The sequence below is a fragment of the Prinia subflava genome, chromosome 1 (genome assembly GCF_021018805.1).
Source record: "Prinia subflava isolate CZ2003 ecotype Zambia chromosome 1, Cam_Psub_1.2, whole genome shotgun sequence".
Taxonomy (NCBI): Eukaryota; Metazoa; Chordata; class Aves; order Passeriformes; family Cisticolidae; genus Prinia; species Prinia subflava.
Window position 1 is genome coordinate 102,035,614 of NC_086247.1, and position 21,019 is coordinate 102,056,632.

A 21,019-nucleotide genomic window follows, 5' to 3' on the forward strand; every position below is an offset into this window, starting at 1 on the left:
AGACTTATACAAATGAACTGGAACTACCATCCCTAGAAGCAGTTTTAGATGGAGAAATGAAGTAGCTGTCATGAAGTAGCTTAAATTTTTCGTGTAAGAAGCTTTGGAGGATTTTTTGAAGCAGAAACAATTTTCAAAGTCCACAAAAGAAAAAATTTGGAGTTAACTCACTATGTGTTTTTTACTAATGTAAATTCTCATGTTTGCAAGACTTCATGACAGATGAGCTGCTGTGCATTTACTGCTAGAGATCAGAATGGATATTTAAAATAATCCCTCTATTATAGATGGGTTTCTGGTGATGCAGGTGGGATGCTACACACATTTATGAATAAACACACTGGCAGCAACCACCTGCATGGGCTCTGGACACCATTTGAATATCAGCCAGCAACCTTGAAATGGTGCTCATAACAAAAAAGTCCTCCCATCAATATAAAGGTCAAAAGCTATCCTCATGTGATGACTAGATTATAAGTATTTTTTCCCATTTAAAGCTTTTGTGCTCAAATACACTGAATTCTAGTTTGTGCTTCAGGACTAAAGGTTATGATTTCAAAATATGCATCCCTACTTGATTCATATCATCTCCCAAACCATACATTCAATGTGACTATAAAGTCTTTCTGTAGCTTATGCTAATAAGCTACAGAAAGACTGGAATAAGTAAAAGCAGTTCCCATTGACCTTTTACTCTTCATGGGAAAATCCTCATGGTAGCATTTATTCTTTGGCTAAAGATTTTGATATTTGGTTCAAAGAATGATATTCCAGTCGTACTCAACTGTAAAATGTAGTGAGGCTAAAATTTAAGCCCAAATTTAAGCTTTTTAGCCTGCCTTCTATGTTTAAAGTACTACTGGTCTCCAAAACCTGTCATGTTGACTTACGTATGAAGCCACACTGCTTGGCCAATGAGTTTTGTTTTCCTCAGCCTTCCTCACCTGGAGCTCTTTCTGTGGCATCAGGAGTGCTCACAGCTCCATAAACTTTGACTCCCCCCCCCAAACAATTCCTGCACCTTGTGGGGTTTCCCAACCATGCAGTGTGGTTGAACTTAAGGGTCAGCAAATCTCTACTACTGTGTTTATGCTAAGTGGCACAGAAACTCCATGTTAATTAAGAGAGTTTATTTGGTGTCCCCATGATTTTTTTTCCTCACCCACTGCTAATTTATATATACACAGAGGGGAAGGAGGGAGCTCTGCAAATACAGGACACAGTAACACGTTCTTCCTTCAGCTGTTCTGCTGCTACTGGAAGTCAACTTGTAGGGATGGGGTACATATTGAAAACATATTACACTATGACTCTCAGTTACACAGAGGTTTTCTCCAAACAGCCTGGAAATGAATAATGCTAGGAGGTCCATAGATGTAAATGGTAACTGAAGATTGGGAGCAGAATTACTTTGTGGTGCAAAATTAGCCAGTTCAAAGAAAGAAAAGAAAGAAAATCCAGAAGGATGTTCTGTTGATCCAGCTCTCAAAGCTGGAGTAACTAAAATATCTCTCTGCCCTGTGCTTGGTTGACTTTTGCTCATGAATAGTGCAGAATTTAATATCAATCTGGACCTTCCAGACTGCTTTTGACAACTATATAACAGGCACCAGATGCTTGCAGAGGCTCACAGCACCTTCAGCTCCAAACAATCCTTGGTTCTGTGAAGATGATAGCAGAGAACAGCCAGACTTTCATTCATTGCTTTCACAACATCAGCCAGGTTGTAACTCACTGGGAACAGGATGAGGCTATCAAAGCAGCACTGGGGAATTTTGTTCACTGCTATTTTTCTTCCTAAGCCCAGTGTTTGCTTGAAAATGTATCACTTTATCTAGGAGAGATTTTCATTCACAAGCAATTTGTCAAGCGACTTCAAACTTCTGGGACTGTATTGATTCCAGAACTGCAATTGCAGTTGTCAGCAACATGGGCTCCTGCAATCTGTTAAACACATTCCTCGAAGGTGGTTAGTATCCTCCCTTCTCTTTTCCTGTGGGAAAGACAGCCACAATGGGCTCTCACTCACCATCCACTGAAAGGCTTCTCTGGGATAGTTTATTATACTAAACCCCGCTGGTCTTTTCCCTTCCTCCCTGTGAGCTGGCCTCGCAGCGGAGCCAGCTGGGCTGGCTGATGCCTGGCTGTAGCCTGCTGACTGATGGCTACCAACTACTGCATCAAGCCAGCCACAAGGGCTGGAAACCCAGTGCTCACCACCTCTGCCACCCCAGGGACAGCAAAGGGACAGCAAAGCCACAGGGGCAGCCAGGCAGAATGTAACCTCAACTTAATTTGGACAAGAGTAAAAATCTTCCCTTCAGTGTATCTAAACTTGAGGTAAGAAGAGGGGGCGGTTTGTTAGCTTTTTACTTTTTTTTCCATTTTAATGTATCTAACAGGACTAGAACAAATCAGCACCAAAATGCTTGATCCCTCACATATGGGATTGGTCAAAGAGCCAAAAGCCTGGTAGATCAGTTGCTGTTCCTTGCTGCTGTCTTGCTTGATTCTGGCTGTGGCAAAGCCTCTCTGTAAGAAAAGGCCCTGAGTCAAACACAGCATTGAACAGACTCATTCTTAGGTCCCCTTTTCTTCCATGCATCTTTCCTTTGCAAATTAAACCCTTTTTCAGACAAAAGAGCAAGGTGAAATGAGGTATAAGAAATCACTCGGGCTGTTCGGCCAGCCCTCCAGCTCACAGAGCCTGGCAGAGGGCCACCGAGAAGCAACGGTGCTGGGCTGATTTGCACCAGCTCAGGCTCTGCCAATAACCCTTTAAAGGATTTGGAAAGAGTCCCTGTGAACTAACAGGCTGAGAGATTTTAATTCAAGTGAAGGGGAAGGGTGATTCTGCCTGACCTTCTCCTTCTCTGAAGGAGGGGGAAGGAAGGCGGGAACAGTGGAGCAGAAATTATCTTAAATAAAAGCAGGTGTCAGCATACACAAGGTACTGCCTGGAAAACAGAAAGCTGCTGCAGCCTAAAGCAACATTCCTTCATACCAGAGAGATGAATAATATCAAATAATACATGCAAGAAAAACACACACCATTCTCATCGATTCTGTTTCCTTCCCCCTTGCACTTCTCAAGTATGACCAAGCTCAAAGACATGGCTACTCTGATGGTGTAGCAGAGGCATTTGCTTGATTTATTTTAAATAAAAATGCAACAAACTTGCCAAAAATAACACTACAAGTATTTGCAGCAGAACAATCCCACCAAGGGTGAAATGTGGACAAGTGGCACCAGGGCTAAACTCATGACAGTCAAAGCCCAAAAGGGATTACTTGGCTTTGTTGTAAGAAACTCCTCTCTAAGCACTTTCTCTTTCAACACTGCTGGAATTGTTGCTAGCAACGAAGCAAAGCAAAAACAGAAGAAAATTTGGATCTAACCTGTTTTCAGCGAGAGCAGGCATTAGCTGGCAGGCTGCATGGCCAAGCAAACCTGCAGGGTTTCTGCCAAGCTCTGCCAGGTACACAATATATGTAGTCAGCCCTTCTGAAAACTCTGCAGTTTGTCTTTAATTAATTTTACTGTCATATCATCTAGCCATATCCAGTGCTCCTTACAGGAACTGCTATAGATATCACAGTTATCATGAAATTATCAAGGGCAAATGGCATGTTTTAAGAGCAGCCACTTGAACTGCAGCTCTTTTTACTAAACTTACTCAATTAGAGACAAGCTTTCTCCATTGGCATCGTACACTGAACATCAAAGGCCACTGTTTCTGTTTCTAAAAAGGTGTATAAATGCATAAATGGTCCTGTAGCTCCTTAGAAAGCAGAAGACATTGGATAAATGCTAAGTGTTGTTGACAGAGCAGGACATACTAAAGGCATTCATAGAAACATCAGTGTAGAGACAAGACTGATGCATATATGACTGCTATTATATAAATTACATCGTATTAGTCATCATATTCCTCTAGATATTAAAATCCCTTTCTCTAATGAACTGCAACCATAAGCTATTCCAATTCTCTAAGTAGGTCACAGGATACTGGGACATGAAAATCCTTCCATCTATAGGCAGCAGCTACAACAAGATGTGCAGAATAAAAAACATTTGTATTTCATCTGATCAACCTTGTTTTGCTGGTATGCTTGGCTTGCTACTCTTTGCATGTGGAGAGGAAGAGACAGCACAGCCTGTAAGTCTAAGTTCATAAAATAGCAGGAGCATAGGAGAGCAAGAAGGAGAAAGAAAATAGTCACACTGAGCTCCTAGGGGAGTAAAAACACTTGGCTACTATTAGAAAACCTTCCCCAGTTTCCAGCCTGTACCTGACCACCTCATTGGATTCTGCAAGGGGTCTGGGGCTTTCAGTTCATGCTTATTTTGGGGGACAGTTAATGGGATTTAATATCCCAAGAGTCACCTGTGATGTGACAGGATTTCCCACATTGGCTTTAGTTCTATATTGGTTTTCCCTAGAAGATACCAAAAATGCACTGGGCTATCCTCTAGCCTCTCCTGAAAGTCCCCAACCTGCCCTCCCCTAATCTTTTTCCTGTTTTAAACATGAATTAACTACTCTGACCAAAGGACCAGAGACCTGATTTCCAGTACAGCCCAAAGTACAAACAGTTGTACAGGCACAGGTTGGAGGTGGGAAACTACAGTAGGTGATTGTGAAAGAGGGGGCAAAGCAAATACTCCCTAAGCCAGCTTTGTGGATGAGGAAAACAGTCTTGGAAACAGTTTCCTAAATACATGTATACAATAAAATATATTGGTATTTCATTCCCTGCCTGTACCTTCTACTCCACTGCTTATATCAACTTCTCATACACTGTACGTACAAACATTTTAGATAAAATAATGGAGGTTATTTAACTGAGGCTTTGTTCCATATAAAACCTTCTCCCCTGGGTGCTTCTGATTCATTTTGGTTAACGCTTAATAGAGTAATAAACATTGACAGGTCTTTCTACATTTCTCACTGGAGAGTCCCCTCTTCTCCTGCCAGCTTAGGCTACAGAAACCCCTCAACTTAAAAAAAAAAAAAAAAAATCAGTTGAGATTCATTTAAAGAACTCTTCCTCCTCTTTAACTTTTGCAATTCATTAGACCTCCATAATTAAACCAGTGGGAAATCTTCCAGCTCCCCAGTGGGTTTTTGTTAGTCAAGAAAAAAAAAGTTTTCCTGCATGTGCCTTTCAGCTTGCACTGAGAATCCCAGGGTTTTCGTGTGAGCAGCTGCAGCAGGGTTACCCAGGGTCGGCTTGGGTAGGAAGCAAAGGTTTCCTCCAGTCAGATAGGGGGAACATAGCCATGGTTGGCAAAAGGAAAAAGAGAAAACAACTTCCCTTTAATTTAAAGTGCTTTTGAGAAAAGCAACAAGAAACATTTCAGGAAGGGACTTTGCTAATGGAGAATGATGAAGAAAGGAAAAACCAGAAAAATCTAGATGAAGTGCTAAATATTCAGCAAAAAATGTAAGCGGAATCCAAATAAACCACTGACACGAACTTTTTATTTTATATGTATGCACACAGCCAGGGTGCTTTAACCTGCTTAATATCTTTCTTCCAATCCTCAGTTTCAGCTGAAGCAGCTTGGACTCACATGGTCCCTCCATCCTTCACTAAGCAACCCATATCCCTAAGAGCTTAGCATCCCAGGCCTCTCAGGTGCGTGGTTAGGCACGGCTGCACGAGCCCGCACACGTGGCACTGTTGTTTTAATCACACTGTCTTTACTTTGCAGCAGGGCAGGAGGAAGCCCCCCCCACCCTCAAAACAAAGGGGACAAGGGGCAAAACTTGTCTTGAGAGCATTACCTACCAGCAGCCACCTCACACAGGCTCGATAAATCCCAAGGCAGTACGGGAAGATGCCCAGGTCAGAATGCAGGCATGCTCTGCAGGCTTTGCTGCATCCAAGGCTCCACCTCTCTAGGGACTTGAAAGTCAGTAGTAAACAAAACCATCCTCCTACTCCAAGATCCTCCCAAAACCCTAAAAATGTACTATGACTTGCAAGGTTCTTGGACTGTCAATTTCCATCCTGTTTATGAGAAAAGGCTATTCTTAGTCATAAAAGAAAATCAAAGCTGATCCATTTTATCATTACTAACCCCAAGAGCAGCTCTTCCTATTCTTCAAAGCCTGCCCCCCACTTGTACACATGCTTATTCTCTTTGTGCAACACGTGCCATTCATTAAAATCTCTGGGAGACAAGTCTGCATGGACACCTGATGGAAATACCTGCAGAATTATTTTCAGTACTGGCAGTATTCATATTTCCTCCTAATTGAATAGTGGGGGGAGGGAAATGGATCCAGGCTTGAGAATATTTGCTTAAAACTTAAAAAAACCATACAAGCAAACTGGGTTCTTTCAGAAGAAAAAGAAAGAAAAAAACTATGCAGCATCTGGCAGATTACAATAGCTGCAGAAACTGAAATTCAGTTCATCTCCAGAAAAACTGCAAGGAAGGGATGCAGCAGAAGCTCCTCCAGCTAGCTACCCTGGGAACACCTGCCCTCAGCAACAGGGAACTCTCCTCTGCCTCAGCGCGGAGGCTGCACTGAGCAGCGCCAGCCACATTCTGCAGAGGCCCAGCAGCCAACAGGGGTGTGACACAGGGGTGAACTGGTGCTGTAGATATTCAACAGGACAGACAAAAATAAGAGTGTTTCTTCCCCCCTCCCGCCCCCTCCACTATGTATTAGTGCTATTGCAACCAAATAACTTGTGCTGTTTTACATATTCTCACTATTTTCCTCCCAAAGCATCAGTGTGTATATGTATATGACATACATACATAGATGCTCAAATCTCCAAACCCAGTATTGATAGATCATAGACCTTGTTTACCATGTTTTTATCCTACAAGGTGAATATCTCACTGAGAAACCACATACCTATAAAAAAAAAAAGAAAAACAACCAAGCCAAACAACTCTTGTTATTTGATTCGTGACAAGACTAAGGCCTTGAAAGGCAGACATTTCAGACTACACCAATCCTGTAAAAGCAGATCCCTGTTGTGAAATGAAAAAGAGTACAACTCAATATGCTATTCATAAATAATCCAATGTGGATACAGAGTTATTCAGCTACAATGCAATTAAGAATGAAAAAGAGAGGGTAACAGTGGTAAACACCCAGGGATATTTTGAATTTAATTGGGATTAGCATGTAATACTCTTACAGCCTTTTGAAGAAAGGCTACACAGTGGCATACTGAGAACACAGGCATTTGAAAGCCCCAAGCACCTAGTTTAATGATCTTTTCAGCTGGTCTAAGTTGCTTTCAACAGTGGGTTCATTTGCAGGGACTTTAACCCAGCACTGCTGCTAGAAGCTGAACTCTGCTGGCGGGGGAGCAGACTCCAATGCTAAAGTACATTTTGCAGTTTCAGGGCAGGGGAGCTGAAGCACGTGAGGGTACTTCTGAAAGCTCATGATCCAATCACTTCTCTCACATTCTGCTCCTCTCACACAGAGGTACTACATGCAACACCAGGGAATGTTTGCCTTGAGGGTAATAGCTGAAAAAGACACATTTGGAGCATTTCCAACGTGATGGGGGAGGTGTGTGCAATGCATCTACAGATTCTACTTGGAGAGCAGGTGTCATATATGCTTTCTGTGCACAGTTCTTCTAGGGGATATATAAATCGGGGGGACATAATCAATGGTTATTTTCAACCTATGTTTTGGGAAGACGTATAGGAAGAAATCAGGCAGCCCTTGGTGGTTTATCCTCTGCTCACAGAAGTATTTACCAATGACTACCAATGTTCTGGTACTGCCCGAGCTGTTTGAAAGGCAATGGAGCAAATATCTGCAGCCTGTTTGCAAAAGCAGAGCACCCATCAGCATCTCAGACAGTTGTGCTGCTCTTGACTTGAAGAATGCCTCAGGGAAGGGAAAGAGCTGGCTCAGAGTTCATATCACTGTTAGGGGACCCACAACATAACCAGAAGCTATCAAGCTCACAGAGGGCATCTTTGAGCCTCTCACAAGCCTAAGCAGAGGGGCAAAACTGAAGTAGTGTGAATTTTACCTTGTGCGTTTCCACAGCCTGCTCATTTTTTTGGTGAACGAGTCTAAAGGAGGATAGTAGGGAAACTTGGGCACAAAGGGGAATGAAAAGAAAGGGATGTCTTTGATATTTTTTCCCTTTCAACCTGCTTCAGATTTCTCTTTCAGATTGCAAGTGTCAGAGTGTTTTCTAAAAGCAAAGTTTGTAGGGCTCTCACTGCAAAGGCACTACTGTCCTTATGTAGTCTTTGAAGATTTTCTTCCAAGCTGTTCCCACCGTGTGTCTCCTCAGTTACAAACCCAGTGGGAATCAGTTGCACATGTTGCCTCAAGTATTTCTACAACTGCACAGCTTTGTTTGTATGTGGTGGTAGTGGGGGAAATGGCTTTATTCTAAATATATCTCCCTCTTACATCTGGGTGAAGAACTAGGGATGAAGTTATCCTTTTAAGTGCTGGTAACCGGGTCTAGTGTATTTGTTATTTCTGCACCTCTGAGGAAACCGAATCAGGGACTGTTGTACTAAGTGTTGTTTTTCTCATGTAAAGACAATCTCTGCTCTGGTGAGCTTGTACAAATCCACCTTCTGCCAACAACTTAGCAAAACATGGAGCACATATTCCGCTGACTTATGTCTGCAGCAGTCCCATTGAAATCAATGAGGTTGACTTACTTGTAAATGGAGCAGAATTTGATTCCTGTGTTTATTTGTAAATGGCTATGGAAGAGGCTGACCAAGTCTCACGGAAAAAAGATAACCCAGAACATCAGAGGTAGCTTCTGCTTGGTCTAAACTTCAGAGGCTTTGAGGACAGAACATGGGAACGGATGGATGAATCCTTACAAAAACAGCAACCAGACTCAGCAGCTTTGCTTTGTTAACCTGAAAAACACTCAGGGAACTCCCATGCTGGGAGAATTCATGTGATCTCACTATTACTTACTTCCCACCTTACCAGTTTCCATTTGTCCATCTCACTTGAATAGAAGGAAACCAGTTGCAGATAAATGTCATAGCCCAATACCACAGCAGTGGAAAATTGAAAGCAAAAAACAAAGGAAAAACTCAGTAAAAGGCTTTTAGCTACACCATTCGACCAGCAAGGCAGCACAGCCTGAGACATGCTTCATCAGCCAGGCATAGCATTTGCAGCTGGCCTGAGCATCGAAGGCAACACAGACGCGAGCATGTGCCCTGTATTGTAACAGGAGAGCATTGGTATTGGCCAAGCAACTTCTGGCTGCCATGAACAGGTTTAACAGGGGTAGGAGAAGTGAAGGGACATAGCTCAGAGTCAAAGTAATTACAGGTTTGGGCTGATGGCTGGGATGAAGATACCAACACCGCTGTTTATCTGAAAGCACCCAGGAATCTTGGGAGCAGCTGCAACCACTGCTGAGCTGCTATACCAGGCCCAGCAAGGACCTTCCTTGACAGCCTGCAAATACCACTCTGCAGTGACAGGAAGGGAAAACACCTAGATGAAGCTCCAGCAGTCTGGAGAATACTTCTGAAGCTTCCATCTCAGCTGCAAAAAGGGGCTTTTGGGCACAATCAGTTTTTAAAACCCTGGAAAGTATAAGCACATAAGAACTGGAAAGACCCAGGGCTTGCCCTTGGAAACAGCTGGGATTAAGGCATCTCTTCAGCACCCTGCAGAAAGCAAGCCAGCCTGCTGTCAGACCTGACAGAAGCTGTGGTTCTCACTCATTCACTAGCCAGTGTGGTGGGCTGAGAGACAGATAACATCATGTCTGCACCCTCATTTCAGAGGCAAAAATCTGGGCAGGAAAAAAGTATACTACCATTAAGTGAGCAAATATAGAAATTATTTTAAAGCTCACTGGGAACAGAGGAGGAAAAGTCTGAGCATAGGCAAAGTAAAACATCTTAAAAATGAGCTTTCACACAGGGCTCTCCATCATTTCCAGGATGCTCTAAACCAAGCTGGCCTGCTGTGGTATGAAGCCAGTTTTCACTGGCACACAGTAGCTCCTGGCTTTCAGTGATTTCCAAACTCAGCAAAAGCTAGGAGCCAGGAACCACTACCTCTCACAGACACTGTACCAGCATGCTTAATTTGGGAAAGGAAAATACAGTCTGGCACATTAGCCCTGAGCAGCTGCCAAGCCCTGCTCTCATCTATGCGGTGCTGGAGCCGGCCAAAAAAATAGGGGGAAAGAAGCTTGACACCAGGTTGGATTCCCCCAGTAACCATCCTTCTTCCCAGCCATCTCAGTTTCAGAGGGCTTACCTCCTTCTGAGCACTACAGGGAATCAGAGCTTACATTCAGAGCTAATGGGAACACCAAACCACAAGCAATCTGGGAGAGACTGGGGGCCTGTTAACTCAGAAGTGAGTCTACAGAGGTGCTTGCACACCCTATAATGTTGAAATTACCAGTTCTGGAGATTGTGCCAAGGCTTGGTTCACCACCCTGCTCGATACCACCACCAAGCACAACAAAAATCTTGCCTTCAAGGCTGCTCCACAGTGCACAGTCCTTCAAGGCTGCTCCTTGAAGGTGCACAATCCTGTGCCTAATCCAACTATAATTAAATAAACCTAATTTCAAATGGGAAAATTTCAAACCTATTAAGAAGAAACCTGCAGCTATTATATGGATTAAGAAGCATTTTGGAATTATTAATACATGTGTTATTAACACATGTTAGGTCTAATCAGAGAAAACCCCTATGTGTTTGAATTGTTTACTACAATCACCTGGATTTTTTTCAGAAGTATCAAAGTAAACAGGTATAAAGGAGTTTTATAAAAATAAATGTATGATAACAAACGTGGAGAGAGAGCTGTATTTATTTACATTTCAAACCCTAGGAAGCACTGATGTCTTATTTCATAACATTTTCAAGCAGGAAGACTAAACCCAGAATTTTGGGTGGGCTTGTTTGGGTTTGTGAGAGTTTTTTGGGTTTTTTTTTAAATAATTTTATAATTTAATCACTTGTTTCCAGGATACTGGGCTCTGAAGAAAATGTCAATTGTCATCAATTGGCACTGTTGAAAACGGAATAAAATATGTTCTTGTCTGCAAGTACATACAAGATCTTTGATTTGGCTTTGACCAGTACTAACCAGAAGTGTTTACCCTCAAAAAACTTGCTCCAGAAAACAGACTAAAGTACACAGGCAAATGTCTTTGCTTGCCATCTTTTGTTGCAAGTACTGGTAATAAAACTTTGAAAGTTTTCTGCATTCACTGAAGGAAGAGCAAGAAGAAAGAACTCTGGTAACACACTGTAATGCAGGACAACAATATGGTGTGGAGATCACAGAGTATAATTTAAAGCTATGCTATACATCCACAGTCTCATGAACTGCTTTTAGCAACAACTGCAATTCCTATTCCCCATCCACAGAGGATGGGGATGGCTAGCCTGGATGGGACTTTATGCAAGCAGAAGGTGTCCCTGCACATGGCAGGGCAGCTGGAACTAGATTATCCCTAAGATCCCTTCTAACCCCAAAACTCTACGACTCTGAGGGACACAAGTAACGATGGAGCACGTTTGCTTCCATCAGCCTCCAGTGTTCCCACTCAGCCATACCAGGCCACCGAGCCTGGTGGGGATCTCTGCCCACTACACCGATCCTGGCTGACCCAGTGAGTCAATCAGCTCCACGCCTCTCACTTTCCTCCAAACCTGAGTCACCCTGGAGTTTTCAACCCCAGGAATAAGCCCATCCTAGCTGCAATTTCAGTGGGCAGTGGTGGAACCAGTAGCTGGGATCAGCTTAGAAGGTTTTCTCATGAAGATGAGCTTGTGTGTGCTGTTTCTTCAACCCATTCATTCCCCAAACCAGGAAGCAGCAGACGAAATAAGGTATCCTCCCTGGTCAAGTATTAAATAAAGGGGATCGAATCATCCATTCTTTTAAAATGTTCCTCCAATTTATACTACTGCATATACCACAAATGTCAGAAAAACTAACCGAAGCTCACAAGATGCCATCTTAAGATTAAAAAAATAAAAGCTTGTCTTAGATAAACTATTGAGAAAGGTCTTAGGAAAGAAAGAAGTGAAGTTTTTCCAGTGAACCATATAGGTAAGGGAAGTGACTCATTTTTGATGCTGTATTGATTTTTGATGCTTTCTTGCCTCCTCTTAGGTCCAATCAGCTAAAAAGTAACTGCTCAGAAGTGAAGGATATATATAAAAAGATGAAGCCACTCATTAATGGGAAGCAAACCTGCTTGGAAAGCAGCAGCAAACACTCTGCTTGATCCACTGCCCAAAAGAACTCAAAGTGTGTGAAAGAGTACAAAAACCTACGTAAATAAGGTTTTGTTAGCCCTGTTCTTACAAAACCTTAATATTCTGGACTTACGTTGCTAACTTTGAGACTTGAGGGAGTTGAGCAGCTGGTCTGTCACACAAGAACAACCCAGCCTCTTGGACACAATATAGACTAAACAATGATAGCCCACTTTCAGAACCTGGCAGGTGTGTCCCAGTCTCCTTTTTAACCACAAGCTGCCTTCCTTGATCTCTTTATTTAACATTCACCACCTGCTTACTGCTCACTGCCTAAAAACTGCCTTAGTCTCTGGAGTTGCAAGAATGCTGCTTCTCTCACGACCCAAACCCCTTGGTTTTATCAGAGAAGAACGAAACCATCTTTTGCTCTTTTTCATAATTTGTTTGAACAAACAATTCTTTTAAGAAGAAACTAAAGGCCACTCACATAACCAAACAAATGAATAAAGACAAGTTCCACTTGAACTGTTCATCCCTAAGTGGACAAGTATTTTCTGTTCTAGTGCTAGCACTGCCCAGATGAAAGGGCTGAAGAGGTTTGAGAAATACTTGTGATGTCCTCATGGTGCCCACCTTGCTCCTCCTCTGTCTTCTCTAAGGAGAAATAGTGAATTTGTAATTAATTACTTAACATTTTAAAGCAGTAATACTGCTTCACGTATCTTTCCCCTTCGAATTTATCTAGGATCAGGTATTGATAGTATCTAATGAAAAGCTTTGAGAGGAGTTCATGATCAGTTATAATTTTCAAACATGTTTTGGTAAAGAATAGAGACGCATACAAACACAGCAAGGAAAATAAGCAGAATAATATGTTAGAAGCCCCTGGTTTTCAGGAGTACCATCAGGAGTTAAAGTAACAGGTGGAGGACATCTCCTTCTGTCCTGTAGCTTTCCCATATTGATTCCCTTTCCTCACCTTGATGGATGGCATAGAGAGAATCCAGGCTCCTGTTTACGATGTGCTTCCACTTCAGCCCCTGGAGCTCAGATATTTTCTAGGCAGCCACCAAAAAACATAAAACATAGCAGACCCAGCTACTGGGGTCAAACCAAGTTGATCTGAACAATGTGGGATGGGCCAGAAGAAAAAGAACGGAGAGGGGAATACAGTTCCAACATTCACCCTAGGAAATTGACTCAAATTAAACACAGCTCTTTCATTTGCTCTAGGAACTATGAGCCATGCTGGAATAAAGGATGCCTCATCCCTGCTTTCCTTATATGTATTTCCATGGGTTGTCCTAGAACAGGATTTTCAGGGCCATACTTCATTATCAGCCTGAGCATCACTTTTTCTAAGGGGACCTTGGTCATGCCTGGGACCACTGGTAACCCACCCCAGGAATGAGCATTACAGGAGCTCACCTCCTGACTGTCTCACCTGCAGATAGTGGAGACCCAGTTTTACACAGTCAGAATTTCATGCAACAAATCCTTGTTTCAGCTGCACTAATCCACTATCCCCAACAATGCCATGGAGAAGCATGCTTTCCCATTTCAGTGCATGCACATTCTCTAGCTGCAGGGGACATTAAGCTTCCATAAAGACTATTTTAGGAAGTCGGCTCATCTGTCTCTCTCTCTCTTTTTTTTTTTTTAATTCCTATATTCTACTACGAAGTTGAACAGAACAAGACAATTTGCCATTAATCTGTCAATTCAGACAGACCCACTGAGCTAAGATAATGGCATATATTGAGTGGTACAAGACTTAGGAATTATGCTGAGCCGAGAATGCGTTAAGCTGCCATGAGAAATCTGTTGTGTCTCAGCATGGTATCACACTGTAATTTCCATTCAAGGGAAACCCTCTCAATCAGGCTGTATTAGGAATGATCTAAGGTTGCTGGTGTTGCATGAAAATTCCTCAAAGCACCAAATTTACACCAATGCTTTAGTTTTAGCTTTCTATATAAGAGACTATGCCAGTGGTTGGGATGTTCAATTCTATCACAGCATAAACAAATCAAGACACATAAGCAAAAGTAAATTAAAAGATGCCCCAAAATTGAAATGCAAATATTAGAGCATGTTGGAAAACAAGCAGCATGCCAACATGGAGTAAAGTGTTCTGGTCATACATGGCAGACCATAGGAAAGTGATGAACAAGCCTCATCCCCAAAGAAAAGCAAAACAACAAAAAACAACATGTATTTTTCCTTAAACAAGTGTTAGAGGACTTTATTTAAAGGTTTTGTCTAAAAAAACCCAAAAGAATAAGTACCTATCTGCTCTTCTAAAGGAGAAGTAAAATCTCTGGCTGTACCTAATGGCAGCCCATGATGGGCACCAAACCCTCCTTCCTCCTCAGCTAGGCCTGCTGCTCTTGTGCAGCACACAGGCGTCTCCCAAGTCTTCCAGCATCTCCCGCCCCCTCATACTGCTCCCTCTCGAATTTTTTGGCTCAAGGCTCACCTGCCCCATGTGACTCCTATGACATGTTTGATCTGTGTACCCAAGTTGCCATGGAGTAGGACAAAACTTTGTAAATCTCCACTGTTCAAATGGATTCTCTCAAGATGTGTCATTTTAACGCATTTTCTCAGCTTCCCTTTACATACCATCTCGCTGCCCTCCTTCCCCTCCAGCCCCATCTCTCTTCCCAGTACCTTCAATAGTAGTATATACAGTAAAAAGTGAAAATGCAGCAGCTGCTCACTTGCTAAAATATTTATATTTTTCATTTCTTTACAGATTGTCCCAGTTATGCTCTCTGACCCAATATTAAAAAAGATATAGAGCTGTATGCTTTATTTAAATTAAATAAATGTGCAAAGAGTCCATGGTATTTGGGAGAGACAAACACAAGTGACAGGTTGGAAGATGGGACAAAAGGAATGTGCTGGCTATTTCTTTTTATGATATAACTCTGCTTTCCAATCCTTTCTTGGGAATGTTTATTTTTGTGTTAATGCCACAAATTATTCTAGCTGCACTGTAAATATTTCTATTAATTTCCTAGTTTAGTTTAAATTTCATTAGTATCCTAAAAACAGAAAAAAAGGAAACTTTAAACAATCAACAATATGCAGAGCATTTCTTCTGGGGTGCTGGAAAGGCTCCTGTTTGTGTACTGGGCCCACTCCCTCCAACAGCGCAGTAGTGGTTTCAGTAGCTTGTTCTTATGCAGGTAAAGAAATTCCCCCCCGAAACACTATAAAGCTGGAATAAAATGTAACTAATGTGCATGTAAAGAGGTGCATTTTCTGCAGTGGTAAGTACAGGAATTAAGACCTGCTTTGGTTTCAGCTGCATTAACATTACTTGATCACAAAAAGTCAGTCCATATGGAAGTAATCAGTTAAAAGAACACTGAAGGTTTGGTCAGAACTTTCCTTCAGTGTAGCAGAAAAATATATTACTTTCAACTGTACAAATGACCTTAGCTCTTTTTCTGTCTTTTCCAGTAGAAAACTCCCACTGTTCATTAAAGCATCCCACATACAAAAGAGGCCTTAAAAGGAGAAGTGGCTTTTGCCTACGAGCAAGATGGCTATCTACCCTACCCCTACCCTACTGCCTTCTCGTGAACTGGGGAAAAAAATTATTACTGCAGGTCTACTCTTTCTCCTCTTCATCTCTTTAATTTTTCTCTTCATTTATCTCTGCTTTTCACAGCATTAGGCTGAACTGAGGTTGAATAATATGTCAGAGCCGAGGTTAACACCTATCCACGGGTTTTAACTTTCTTTCCTATTTGGCAGTTCTCTAAAAAATAGAGGGAAACAGGTCCTCAGGTGGACAGTTAATGTTTCAGACTTTCACTGCTCTGTGGCACAGACCCACAGACATGCCCCTATTTAGCAAACAGCTCAGGCAACTGAGCATGCACCCATTTCCTCCCTCTGCATGTACTGGCCCTAGCTCTGCTAGCAGAGGCTGAGGGACCCAAACACTGAAACTCTTGGCTTACATTTCCTTCCTATCCTGAGCACGCCACCTAGGTTTTAATTCCCATCAGGTTCAGTGTCCATAGCTTATTTACTAAAAAAAGCCAGAATTACAGGTACCATACAAGGGAAGCAGATTATCACATGGGCATAAGGAGCTCTGCTTTACCTTGTTTGTTTTGCTAATTTCTGATGATCCATCTTCAGGCAAGCCTTGCTTTTTCATCTTCTCCAACGCACAAATAAAAGATCCCAAGTCCTTATTAATCATTCCTATTGCAGAGACAGTTTTCTACCCTTGTTTTGAAGTCCAGGTCAGTGCAGATAAAATGCTGGATGGAGCAATGAAGAGGGCTGACCTGAGATGACAGCTATATGACCATGGACACTGGTGCTGGAGGAAAAGCACAGCCCCCACCAATGCAGCACAGGCACATTTACAGCAGGGAGTGAGAGCTGGAGGAAACCTTATCAAGGCAGGAGGCAAGGACACCAGCAGGAAGCAGAGGAGCAAACAGCTCCTCTTTTCCCCCCTTCTTGTTGGCACTGGTGATGTTTCTTTTACCAGATCCAGATACTTCACAAAAGGATGTAACAACCTCAGAAACTAACTCTAACTCAGTTTATTTTCTTCATTTATTCAAACAGTGCCAGTGGTGAATTTATTTTCTACAGAAAGACTCAAGACGGTCAAGAACTGGCTGGTTCTTACATCAAAGAACCAAAAATTGCTTTGGCCCTTCACAGACAACTCAGATTACTTCTAAAGGCAGAGGCAAACCCCACCCAGGTCTTGCTATTTAGCCTTCACTCAAGAACTGACTTGCCACAAAATTTCACTGGCTTGCAGCTCAGGAACCAGGCAGACTCTTCCAGCAGATTCTTTTTCATACCAGAGCCACAGCATATCTATCCTTGATATATTAAAAAAGAAGAGATGCCAAAGCCTGATGTTTGACAGGGGAAAATGTGCTCTTGGTAATGCTGTCCCTTGAGACATGGCTGCTGGAGCCATGGTGCGTAGTGTTTAACCCTCCCACCTCCCTCTTTGGTTTGAACAGCAGGACTTGAAAGCTTTGCCTCCTTGATCACCCACGGTAAGAGTCCCACAGGAGGACATGAGGGGTTCAGGTCTGCCACAGGCACACGACAGCATTTCTGATGGGTTATCTGGGGCAGGTGATGTGACATTAGTTTTGACTCTGTGCCTTCACACCACCTTCATGACAGCTGCAGTACAGCCAGTGTCTGCTCGGGCATCAAGCCAACTGGTACTGAATTACATAATTGTCGTGGTTGGGGGGGAAGTGAATTTTTCCAGGGGGATGTGGGCAGTCCAATCAGTAATCAGCTTTTCTGCTGGCACCTGGATTGGTCACTCGGAGGTTTGGACACGCCTCTGAGGACACAAAGAGTTAAAAGCAGGACCCCCAAGGGGGTTCGGCCTCTTTTCAGATCTTGGTTTCAGCAGAGGGACGTGTGAGGCCTCCTTCCCCTGCCCGGCCACGAGGCTGGGTGGGGGAGGGGAAACACGTGGTCGGCTCAGGTAAGCCGGAGCCCCCGGGGGGGAGAAGAGAAGGGACAAGACTGGAACTGAGCTGCCCCGTCCAGGATGGAGGGGTAGAAAACTGTGGAAGTGCCTTCTGTGTGTGCTCACCCCCCTCCTCCCCCCCAAACTCCGGGAGAAGGTGCTCAGCCATGTGGGGGTTGCCGAGCCTGGGAGTGCCTCCGCCTGCAGCACCCTGCCGAGAAAAAACTGTTAACCCTTGCTTGGCAGAAAGAAACTTTTCTTAGACATTGATTCTCATGACTGGTGGTTTTCGGAGAGAGGGCAGCGGCCTGGGACCGAGATGATAAAGCATGATTGGAAGGAACTCGATGGAAGAATGAGAGGAGTAGCCTTGGAGCTGGACTTTTCTTGCATAATGTCAGCCATGGACTGAACTTGAGTCTCTTTTGAACATAAACTGCATTTTTGGGTGGATGCAGCTGCCCTTGCTTTTGCTACAGTGACTGGCACTTGAAGAGTTGGAGTGAGCAGAGAAGAGAGGGGGAGGGTGAGGTGGTGCCCTCTGCCCTCAGGGCAGACCTGCTCCTGGAACCCCGGCCCCTGGGTGAAAAGGGGAGAGCTCGGCATGCAGCATCCTTAAAAAGCCCTGTATGTAGTTTTGGCCTATGAGACAGCGGTGAGAGCGCTGGACATAGGAAAAAGAGAGTGTCACCTTAGCAGACTTCTCCGGGCGGTGCTATGGGTGACATGGAAACACATAAGGGGTGGACCCGTGTTTTCTGAGGAACAGTCTGTGGTGCGAGAGAGACTCCTCTCTCCCTTGCTGAATTGAAGATTAGTTTGTTTTTGAGTGGTGATTGTTTAATCTAAAACCCAAGAGTTGGTCTTTGAAGAGTGATGGGCGGGGAGGTAGAAACTGGGAGAAGAAATGTTCTAAGAAGTTTTTATTTCTGTCTCTGTGTGTGTTTAAGAGTATTTCTGTCCCTGTTCTTATGTAATTAATAAAGTTTTGGTGGGTTTTTTTGTTTTCAAGATTTAAGCCTGCTCTGCTCTGTTCCTGATCACATCCCACAGGAGTTGTTAGAGAAAAAACATATATTCATGGGTGCACTAACATCTGGCCAGTGTTAACCCATGACAATAATTCAGCTTTTCTTCTTCCTTTTTTTTCTTTTAATTTTTAAATAAAAATCTTGAGACTGGATGGGCAAAGGACAATGAAGTGGGATTTACATCTTTGTGAAGCCATTACAAGCCAAAAATAGTAAGCTGGGGAGAGGCATCCACACAGTATAGATCAAACTGTCCATCAGACTTGGCCACTGTTTAATACTGCACCTCACCCTTGTCCTTCCAGTCATGCCTCACAAAAGCCTCCCACAAGAAACAACTTCCCCAGTCTGCCAAAAGGCTTAAGAAAAGCACAAAGCTCCTCCCTGAAGAGAGCCTGAGGCTGAGGGCTTGTATGCAGCTAAAGGAAGATGCCCTGACAAAAGTCCTCCCTGTCATTGTCAGGACATGCCACCTACCATACCTCTTCTGGAGCTGGGTGTGTATTATTCATAGGACATTTTGCAGGTGCCATGACCCCTTCACCTTCCCTGTCCCTAATGCATTTTCAGTGTTTTCAGACCTCTGACTCCACTATACCAGCGTGGTTCCTGGTCTAAAGAGCTCTAAAAGGATTAATCAGCAAGAAAAATATCTTTCTAAGGAAGAGAAACTCTCCTGTAGGCACTTGAGAGCCTCCTATTTCAGCTGATACAGCAAGGTAGTCCACACCTTCCTCTTCATTTTAACTCAAACTCTTAAACAAGTCTACTTAACTAATAAAGCCATTCTTAAAAATCTGCCTACTGCTGAGTTCCAAAGCTAAGGCATGACACAGACATTGAGCAGATTTTCTTCCCTTTTTCTCAAACATTCTCAGGCATTTCTTTGAGGGATCTTTTAAAGAGTGTATTTAGACTCAAGGAAGTACACGTTTTTAAAAAGTAGATTGCTGCAGATACACAGAAGAACAGAGAGGAGCTTGCAGACTTGGTTTGAGAGAAACCCCTCCAAGCCCCATTCCCAGTGGTCTTCAAACAGTCAGTGCAGACTCACTACTGGGGAATGCATGAAGCAGCAAGTGGACAAGAACTAGAGCTAAGCTTTTCACCTCCTACAGCCACCGTTTAAGTAGCTGAATCTGTGAGGAGCCTAAACTGCAGTGCTAGATCCAGGCTTTTTGTCTAGGTCTGGCTTTATTGTAAAGTGAAAATGCACTTATATGCTTGTGCATGTAAATGTTTGGGGACACCTTCTATTTTATGAAAGGATCTGCTGTTATTACACTAGATGTCTCTCCATTTACAAGAAACTATAATAGAAATTCCACTTCTTTTTTTTCCTTGTATTTGTGAAATGTAGGCCTAAAGAGTTTCATCATTTTACCTTAGACCACCAAACCAAGTTCCTTTGGTGGCACTATATTTAAGAAATCTGGTGGCCTTCCTCACCTGCAAACTATCACTGCAAAGACATTTGAGATAACAAAACCTACTTTTCTCATTTGGAATTTTAGGCTTTAAAAGTCAGAGATTATCTGAAAATATTTAAACCCCAATTAAATTTAGTAGTAAAATCTTCAAGCTATTAAGTGAGCTTTAGTATGAATTTCAGATGTTTTCAGGCACTATGAAGTTCTCCTTGAGCAGAAAATGCTAAAAGAAATATGGAATTAATCCTACACTGCTTGGTTAATCCCTGTTTTCCAACACAAATGTCTGCTGGCAGATATTGGCAGGAAGCAAACTCTAGACCAAAGGTTAAAACCATTACAGGGAGAGAGCATTGCTATAAAAAAACCCATCAAGAAAGCAACTAGAAGGAAGAGTTTTCCAACTCATGATTTCTCCCTGCTCTTTTATATAGTTTACGTATCAGTTCTTCCTTTTTAACCCCTACTTAATGTCTTTTCTGGCAGTCCAGCTGACAGTGCTGATTATGAGGTTCAGGTCCCCAGGGGTAGCAGTGTTGCAGTGACAGCTGATGACCCAGCTTCAGCAACTGCTTAAGAGTGGAAGTCAGTCTCAGGAGATTTTGTATAATAGCTTTCCTTCCTCCTGCAGACTCCCTCCCTCATCGTTTACAAGGACTGTCCAAAATGCCTGGTCTGCCCATCTGCAAGGGGAAGCAGCATGGGCTATGTAGGCAGCCTCCCCTACAGTGACTCAAAAGTCAGGAACTTTTACAGAGAGGACACGGCTGGGAAGAATAAAGCCCCAAACCCAAATAATTCCAAGAACACTTGGCATCACAGGGGAGTAATTATGAAGGGAAAAGAA

The 21,019-nt window shown here is 43.0% G+C and overlaps 1 protein-coding gene and 1 long non-coding RNA gene across 3 annotated transcripts in view; one reads left to right on the plus strand and one right to left on the minus strand.

Moving 5' to 3' along the window:
* The window catches only part of EGFR (epidermal growth factor receptor), a 160,936-nt gene that overhangs the window by 101,204 nt on the left and 38,713 nt on the right, over positions 1–21,019 (minus strand). The window lies entirely within an intron of this gene.
* On the plus strand, positions 17,435–18,722 carry LOC134562787 (uncharacterized). The gene is made up of 2 exons (XR_010083266.1): positions 17,435–17,726; positions 17,958–18,722. It is a non-coding gene; the product is annotated as an uncharacterized LOC134562787 (long non-coding RNA).